This window comes from Nicotiana attenuata, chromosome 3, assembly GCF_001879085.1.
Source record: "Nicotiana attenuata strain UT chromosome 3, NIATTr2, whole genome shotgun sequence".
NCBI classification, from domain to species: Eukaryota; Viridiplantae; Streptophyta; class Magnoliopsida; order Solanales; family Solanaceae; genus Nicotiana; species Nicotiana attenuata.
In genome coordinates, this window is record NC_031991.1 from 24,935,797 (window position 1) to 24,945,734 (window position 9,938).

General features: G+C 34.2%; 1 pseudogene; it reads left to right on the forward strand.

Moving 5' to 3' along the window:
• LOC109223418 lies at nt 3,843-6,045 on the forward strand (annotated as a pseudogene).

Consider the following 9,938-nt stretch of genomic DNA (forward strand, 5'->3'; position numbering starts at 1 on the left):
TTCTTCTTTCTTTTATTGTTTCATAACACGTTATCAGCACGAGACTCTAACCAATTGAGTAGAAGCTTTGGGATTGAGCATAATGATTGTCAATTATTCCATGAACTTCCTTCATGATTAAATTCTGGATTTAAGGTAAGTATTTTACCGTATTTTTCTCTTTTATTCTATACTTTGATTTTAAATACAAGCAAAGACAACAAAGTTTGATTATAACTCTAATGGAGTTTGTAAGAAATTATAACCACCTGAAGTGGTAAAATTTCTATGCCTTATCATGATCAAATTCATGTATGATTGTGGGCAAAGAATTGAGAACTCGTCCCATTGAATTTGCTCCATTCTCATTCTCTTAAGAGAATGTGATAGCAGTATGTGATAAGTCTGAAAGAAGACAAAATTATTACTATGAATGTATCAATGGATATGGACGTGGCAATAGACGAAATTATAATCGTCATCATTTGTGGTAATGAGAACAATAAGGATTCTCAAAATAATCTTTCACTCTGTGAAAAATATTTGTCATCGATTTGATATAAGATTTTGTAAAGCACATGTAGATGATTATGGTCCATTCATGATGTGAATGTGACAACATCTGATTTATGAATACATATTCATTCTTCAAAGAATATGAACGTGCTAGTGGTAGTGAATATACCGCACTCACCTCTAAAAGGAGGTTTGAGATGATATAAGAAAATAATGTCATTATTATGGCATGAATGGTCATTGGTCACGTACCTATTGTACGCCAAAATATTTTGGCATTGTGGTTGTTAAAAGACAGCGGTAATGCAAGAAACAGATCTTGCATATAATTTTGACCATAACCATAATGGTATAACTTTCTCTTTAAAAGAGATATTCACCATATGGGTGTTGATGAATATGTGGTACTACAAAATTAATTGAGAACTCTGCAAGAGCCAATTATACTATTTTGGAGAAACAAAATTGATTACCAATAAGGTATTGTGTTGTAGTAAGTCTCAAAGAAACTTATTCAGTTTCAAAGTATACGCGAAAGCGGTTGATTATATTGAGACTATAAATAAAGGAAAGATTTAATATCTTCTATTACTACATCTTGTAGCGGGGTAATATGTATGTGAAAAGCTACCCGCTTTATTCTCTAATTTGTACTACATAAACAAAAAAATACCACAATGAAGTGGATATTTATTGATATAAAAACCCATATCATAATAAACTTGGAGTTTATTCACAATTGCACACATCATGGTGTAAACCTGAAGTTTATCAACATTGATAATTTATCCATTTGGCATAATTGGTTTAGCCATGTTAATTCAAGTATGATGTGCAAAAATAAAAGAGAATTCACATGGGTAAATATCAAAGAACTAGAAAGTTCTTTAGGAATTCTCTTACATTGCTTGTTCTCATTAATTAATAGACCAATTAAAATTGGGATTGAATCCCATGAATGCTGGAAATATCAAAGGTGAATATGGGCTCATTCACCTGCCATGTATACCACATAAGATGCATCTATGAGATGGTTACATGTGCAATTATTATTGACTCGCAACCTGGTGTTTGTGAGGTAACTTGCTCAATAATTTAATATAGAGCATAATTTCCAGATTTTTTATTCAAGATAGTTCTTCTTGATAAGTTGGTTTATATCACAGTTGGTTTAGCAAAATGATTTATTGAGTGCCTCCACTTAATAACTAAATTTTTGCTTATGAGAACAAAGTTATATATATCAGTTTGATATACGTTATATACGAAAGTATATTATTTTCTCCTCTCACAAGTGATTCAGGGTCAGGAACCAAATAATTCCATCTTATTATTATTGATGTGCGGTGTATATTTTGATTAACACCATAACGCACAAAGATGGGTTCTCAAAGCTGAGGAAACAAGTTAGTTTTTCTAACATGAGGGGGAGACATGATAAACAGTTGAGAAAAAGTTACGTGGAATGAATTATCATTTGTTCTATAGATCCTCGAATAAGATAATATGAACTTGAAGTTCATAAAAGGATAATTCATTTGCAATATATTGCAAAGCATGCCAGACGCATTTGCTGGCCCAAAGAAAGTAACTATATTCTCAATGCAAATGCTCCTATTAAGTCCTAGAAGGACAAAGTCTGTGGTACGCTTAAGGCGTATAGACTAATCGGTTTCAAATCAACTTCTTGATAAAGAAGATGAGCAAATGATCAAATGATCATAATAAGGAGGCAAGTGATCTAGAAGATCACATGACATAGCACTTCATAAAATCTCATGAGAGATTCAGGTACCTGAATATATCAATGAAGAGATCTCTATGTTATGTCTTTATACAAAATAAGGAGGTTGGAACCGATATAAAATGTTCGTCAACAACATCTATGATAACGCTAAATATATATGAGCATCTTAAGTCTGGATAAACAATTCAAGTAGAATTTGATTTCATATGCAAGACATGTTGTTTTGGACCTGCAGTCCAAACACTTGAAAGTATAAAGTCAATGATATGTGTAATCAGTTTTTGATATCTTATATGTCTAGCATGACATGAAAACTTGATATGCATCTAAATCTATTATATGACTTATATGACTTAACTTTTATGACAATCCATGAAGGATTTAAGTTGCTTGAAGCACATACAATTCTTGATCTTGAAGTACCACTTCCTCAGTGCAATTTGTGCACAAATGTATCGTGCTATAACTATAGGCATGATAATATGATAGCAAGAGTTTTCACTTCTATGTGAAGATATTGAAATGACGATTCCAACAAGATCTTATGAAGACAATACATCAATTAGGGATGATGATTTCAAGGTGAAACAAATTCGTTCAAGTTAATATGGTTGATTTGTTTATCAAATCTCTACCAAAGATCTTTTGAAGATGGTGCACAAGATTGGAATGCAAATGCTTAAGGATGTGAATTGATGCTCTCATCAGGGGGAGTTAATATGCGTTGTACTCTTTTTTCCTTACAAGGTTTTGTCCCACTGGGTTTTCCTTGCAAGGTTTTTAACGAGGCAGCCAAAAGGCGTATTGTTAGATATGTGTATTCTTTTTCCTTTTCTAGAATTTTTTTTTCAATCGGGTTTTATTTTAGTTAAGGTTTTAACGAGGCACATTATTTGTTGAATAGACATTCAAGGGGGAGTGTTATAAATAGAATTGTATTCATGGTGAATGTCTATATTTAGAGAGATTCTAGGGTTCATTGCTTGGTGGCTAAGTCACCCTCTCCCTATAAATAAAGAGTTCTATTCCATTGTAATTCATCCCCAAATTCAATAAGAATTTTTTCTCTCTCTTTCTCTGTAATTATTCTTCTTTTATTATTTCATAACAATTAGAAAATTATAATATTCAATTAGGTTGACCTTCAAGAGCCGTCATTTCACAGTAATCCTACATGATTGCCACATGTCACTCATGCCTGACTTCCAAATACCAAGTCCTTAAAAAAATAGTATTAATTAGGAAGATTTTTTGATTATTTTATCCTTAAGATATAATTTATTTTATTAAATATTTACTCTAATTATTGTCATATTCATCTTCAAGAACAATTGCTACTAAGGATAACATGAGAAAAAATAATTAATTTATCTTAACTTCTAAAATAATAAATAATTTGAGATACCTAAATAATAACAAATAATTTGAGAGAGAGTATTTTTTTTGACAATCCGTTTAATTTGAATTCACCTGGCAAAGCCAAATAAGGGGAAGACTCACTAAAAAGAGTTTTTCAATTCCAAAGTCGTAGCACAATGACTATTTTTGTATGAGTTTAACTTTATATGTATTGAAAAAGTAAATGACCTAATATTGTAAAATTTAGTTAAATAACCCGTTTTCTATTATTCCTCTATAATATATATACCCTCTCATCTCCATTAAAACCGATCATAAATCTTCAAACCTAGAGCTGAAACTTCATTCTTCATTCAAAAATCGCACACTAATCATAAATAATTCGACAATACTCGTGAACTGAAGACGATCGATATGCGGAGAAAAGACATGAGAAATCTTTGTTGTTCTCCAAAACGTTCAACAACAGATAGTACTTCTCCATCTACTTCACAATTCTCTTCCCCTTCGCGTTTCTCGTTTTCGCCTTCTCGCCCGAGTTTCTCCGATTCGGTTATGGATCGGACCCTGGAGATGGCGCAGCCGATGATCATGAAATGGGACCCTAACACCACTACCTTCGCCAAGGTGACTTCTCTGTTCTATGAGAACAGAAGAGAAGCCAAGGATTTTATCAAGTGTGTGTATAATCTTCAAAAGTCCATGCACTTTCATTCAACTGAGAATTCGAAATCCGATAAGCTTGTTCGTGCTCAATCTCTAATGCAAATTGCAGTGAAACGACTCCAAAAGGAGTTTTACCAGATTCTATCAATGAACAGAGCTCATTTGGATCCTGAATCCATATCCACCGTGTCCTCTCGAACTTCGATTCGTTCGAGTACTTCTGATATCGATAATGTGGACGATGATGATCGTGTAATTGCCGGTGAGTCTGTTTCTGAAGTTGAGGATTTTTCTAACATTGTAATGGCGGATTTGAGATTGATAGCAGAGTGCATGATTTCTTCTGGCTATGGAAGAGAATGTGTGAAGATTTACAAAGTTATACGTAAATCGATCATTGATGAAGCCATTTACAGACTAGGAGTTGAGAAATTGAGTTCTTCGCAGGTTCATAAAATGGATTGGGAAGTTTTGGATCTGAAAATCAAGGATTGGCTTAACGCAGTGAATGTAGCCGTGAAAACATTGTTCAATGGAGAGAGAATTCTCTGTGATCACGTCTTTGCATCTGACGATGCAATAAGAGAGTCGTGTTTTACTGAAATATCAAAAGACGGAGCCATGATTCTGTTTAGTTTCCCGGAAAATGTGGCGAGAAATAGCAAGAAGTCGCCGGGAAAAGTGTTCCGTCTGCTCGATATGTACACCGCCATTGCAGAACACTGGCCGGAGATTGAAGCTATATTTTCTTTCGATTCAGAATCCGTTGTCCGATCTCAAGCGTTGACGTCACTCGTCAAGCTCGGCGAATCTATAAGGACGGCGTTAGCTGAATTTGAAACTGCTCTACAAAAGGAATCCTCAAAAACGCCGGTGGCCGGCGGTGGAATCCACCATCTCACAATTGATGTAATGAATTACATCATTTTACTCGCTGATTTCAGCAATGTACTCTCCGATATCCTCGCCGAGGCACCTCCTCCGGCGAATGTTTTAGTATCGGATTCATTCTTCGGTGTCTCCGATTCAAACGAATCTCCGGCACCGGCGATCTCACTCCGATTTGCTTGGCTGATTCTAATTCTTCTCTGCAAACTCGACAGCAAAGCGAAGCACTACAAGGACGTAATCCTAGCGTATCTCTTCTTAGCCAACAATTTCCAATATGTCGTCGTACGAGTCTGTGCATCAAATCTCAAGTACTTGCTAGGTGAAAATTGGATTTCAAAACACGAGGAATTTGTCAAACAGTTTGCGTCAAACTATGAACGGCTAGGATGGAGCCACGTCATTGAATTCCTCCCGCAAGAGCCAAGTACATCAATGGCTCCCCATCAAGTGAAGGAGATTTAGAGATTTAATTCGTCATTTGCGGAAGCTCATCGTAAGAATTCTATCTGCGTCGTACCTGATAGTAAACTTCGCGATAATTTAAAAATATCAATCGCGAGAAAAATACTCCCAGTGTATAGAGAATTTTACAATAAATATAGAGATGCAATAATAAGAGAGAGGCATTCAGCTCATGTTATTAGATTTGCTCCAGAGGATGTAGAGCATCAATTATCTGATTTATTTTTTGAACTGATTATTGAATCAGAAAGTTCATCATTTCAGTTCTCTCCCTCACATACATATCACGTTGGCGATAAAGAAAAATATTAGAGTATTTTTTAGATTTGGTTAATGTAATTATGTTGTACATGAGGAAATGATTAGAATTCAAAATTCAATTATTTTGATCATGAAAAGTTATATCATGATTCATGATGGTATCTTAGACATGTATGCTTTAAAGCTATATTGTTCAGACTTTCCGAAAATATCAATGCGTGCATATCGGATACTCATAATATATTTTTAAAGGATCTGACACAAGTACTATGGTGCATTTCATTTTTACCAATAAAAAGACAGCGTTATACTTTTCGTAAGGAGTATGCTCGCTCGTTATTGCTTAGATGTGTAGAGAATAGAGATATTAAGCGATCATTTTAGTAGGTTTTAACTCTCCAACAAATATATGATCAACAGTTGGTGTTACATTCTGATGACCCTAGGGGTCATCTTTTATTTAAAATTCGAATCCGGGTTCCGAGGCTTTAAAAACCTCATTTTCTTTCTCCTCGATTTGCGTGCGCAGTCTGGGCGCGTTTCCGGAAAAGCCTTTATGTGAAATCTTAGAAAAATATTAAATTTTGTCTTTTAAATTGATTAAAGTTGACTTCGGTCAACATTTTTGATAAACGGACCCGGACCCGTGATTTGACGGTCTCGTAGGGTTCATAGTAAAATATGGGACTTGGGCGTATGCCCGGAATCGAATTCTGAGGTCCCTAGCCCGAGAAATGAATTTTTGAAGAAAATTATTTGCTGGAAAATATAAGGATTTTTAGAAATGGAATAGTGTGTGATCTCGTTGGTATCCAGGCTGCCGCCATGTGGGGTGTCGCCGCCGATTAAATGAAGACAGTTGTTGAAGAAACACCAATTTAAAGGATCAAACGGAAACTAGAGACAAAACTTCTTCAGATCTCACAAGGCAAACATGAACAATCAATGAAAATCTAAAAAAAATTTAGAATGTGTAATACAACTGTGTGAAAGAAATCGCCGGCCGGAGGGGAGGGAGGGGTTGGGGTGACAAAACAAGGAAGGGGGGAAGTGGTCGCCGGCCGGATCTGTCGTTGGCGGAACACAGCCCCTGCTAGGGTTTCTAAAAGCAGGAGAGGAAAAAACCGGGGGCAAAAGAGAAGAAAGAGGAAAGAGAAAGGAGGAGAGAGGGAAGAGAGAGGGAAAAAGAAAAATTATACACAACGTATTTAATGGCTTAAAGGTAGAAAGTAGCCAAAAATAAATATTTTGCTATAAAAATTAAAAGGTAGCTATAAGAGATAATTTTTTAAAAGGGTATTTATTTATAATAAATAAGGTATTAACATTTGCTATAGGAGGTAAAATATCCTACTTATAATACATAAAAAGAGAGTGACAATTTTCATATTTTGAAATAATTTACCTTAATTTTTGAATTTTATTCTTAATGTCAAGCTTTATAGCCACACAAACTATGTCGGATAAATTAAACAGTGGGCCGGGTGTACAATTTTACTAGAGGTATTATCACTTTTAGCCCGCGCCAGAAACTATTAATATCTGGTAGCCGAAAAATTGTATAAAATTTGTATAATTTTGTATATAACATACAGAATTTATATATACAAAAAAATCTAAATTTTATATATTTTTCGACAATAACTTTTACTGCAGCTGTACAATGTCATTTTTCCTATAAAATTAGGGTTATCTCCAATTAGGGGAACTATAAAACAGTACAGTGACGTTCATTTGGTTTTTTTCAATTTTCAATTTTACGGCCATTTAAAACAATAAAATATTCATCGATTTTGTTCCCATCAATAAGGTCAAGAACCATTTGAAAATTTTCATATTAAAGATAGCAACTATACATGAACAAAGTAATCAAAATCAACATAAATAATATGCATTTCTCAAATAATGAATTAGAAAAATGTGTTCTTTTAAGCTCGTTGAATATTTCATTTTGATCAATCAATTTGTGATAGAACCCAGAAAGTGTCACACCTTAATCAAAGAGTACTTCAACTTAGAGAATGCGAGCAAGTCAGTCAACTCATTAATGTACTCAGTGTTATGAAATACTTGATTATGGTGGATATCCATAACTCCTAAGGGAGTAACACCCACTACTCTTCTCCATTAACCTTCCACTACTTCTTACCATTATGGATGTAACTCCCACACCTCCATGATTTTCCCCCATGTTCTCAATAGTTAATACCATGTTTATGGAGTCCCTTTGTATTACCTATATCATCCTATAAATAGAGGGTTTGGGCATCACATTGTACACACTTGAATACATAGAAGAAATAAGATTCTCTCCTCTCTTCCTCTCTACATTATTGTCTATTTTATTGTTCTATATTGTTACTTTGAGCTAAGTTTCGTAACACGTTATCGGCACGAACGCCTCATTCTTCGTTAGGTTGTGGTAGGTGTTTCTTAACTTTCACGGCTTGCCTACTCATACCCTTTTGGTTGTCAGGTAACTATTTGTTTATCTGTTTTCACATACAATGGTAAGAGTCTTTATGCTATTTTTGTTTACTAATCCACAAATTTTTAATTTTATGATTATGCTTAAAAACTAACATGCAAACTGTGTATTAGATTGAAACTTGCCTAACAATGAAAATCACAAAATGATGCTGCCGACGGAATTTAGATCATCCCTACAAGAACTGCCACATTGCACAAAAATTACATTAAATGCTCTCCTATGTCGGAAACAAACACTACAACTTACCATATCGTCATTGTCTGCATAAGCCATATAATATTTTTCCATAGAGTTAATATTAATAGATATAATGCATAATTTGTTTATGTTTTTTTGTGTCTACAATATTAAAAGCTATGATTAGTTCTCCCCTTTATCGATGCAGATACTATAGTTTTATTTATCACTATATGAGTTTACGCTTATATCCATTTGAAGTGATAATACTTTTAAGTCTTATGATGATTAAATACGATGATGCAAGGGTAAGAAAGATGGGTTCAAGCCCACCGTACCATGCGGGTAAGACATTGTTTCTTGTCTTGATGTACCATTATAAGAGTTGGGTTTGAGTCCTAACACATGCTTTTATGTGTACGACATTGGGTTTGAGTCCCAGTGCACCATATTGATGATATAATGATGACTAAAGAGAAATAATGTATTTTTCATGAAAAAGCATGAAGTTTGTCCCACTTGATTTGCTCCATTCTTGAAGTGAATGTGATAGCGGTGCATAATAAGTCTAAATGAAGACAAGTGGTTGACCAATGAATGTGGGTGTGCCAAAGATCAAAATAATAATAGTCATCATTATGGTAATTGTGAAAAGGAGAACAATAAGGGTTCTCAAAATAATCCTTCAAAGGTGAAGGAATTGTGTATCAATATGGTTTGTAAATATGAGGCACGCTCTGACGATTATAGTCCATTTTTTTTTAAAGAATGCGACTTGTGATAAGCATTGTAAATGCAGACTCATTCCTGAAGTGAATGTGAAATATATATGTGATACAAATTATGCACAAGAATATGTGTATGCATGGTTGAATAAATACTAAAACTCACCTCTACGGGAGGTTTGAGAGAAAGAAAGATCATGAACACTACTATGTGGTTACACGAATACGTCATTTATCGTGTATATGTGGTGCGCCGAAAATATTTTGACATGCCTTATAAAAAATTATTAAAGGCAAAAATAAAGCAAGAAATAAGTCTTGTCTATAATGTTTTTGATTGTGACAATGATAAGATAATTTTTTCTGTGGAGAAAAAATTCACCATTTGGATGGTGGTATAAAAGATCTTGTAGTACAAAATATTGAGAGCTCCGAAAGAGCGAATTTGTTACTACCCGAATAAATAAAATTATTCATGGCATTGGTGGTAGTAAGTCTCAAAAAGGAACTCTTTGAGTTTCAAATATATTAGCCAAAGAGGTTGGTATATTGAGACTATAAATGAAAGGAAGATTGAATATCTTCATATTACTATAATCATACCGGGTAAATATGAAAGGTTACCCGATTTTTCTTCTATTTGTACTACAGATGTATAAGCATG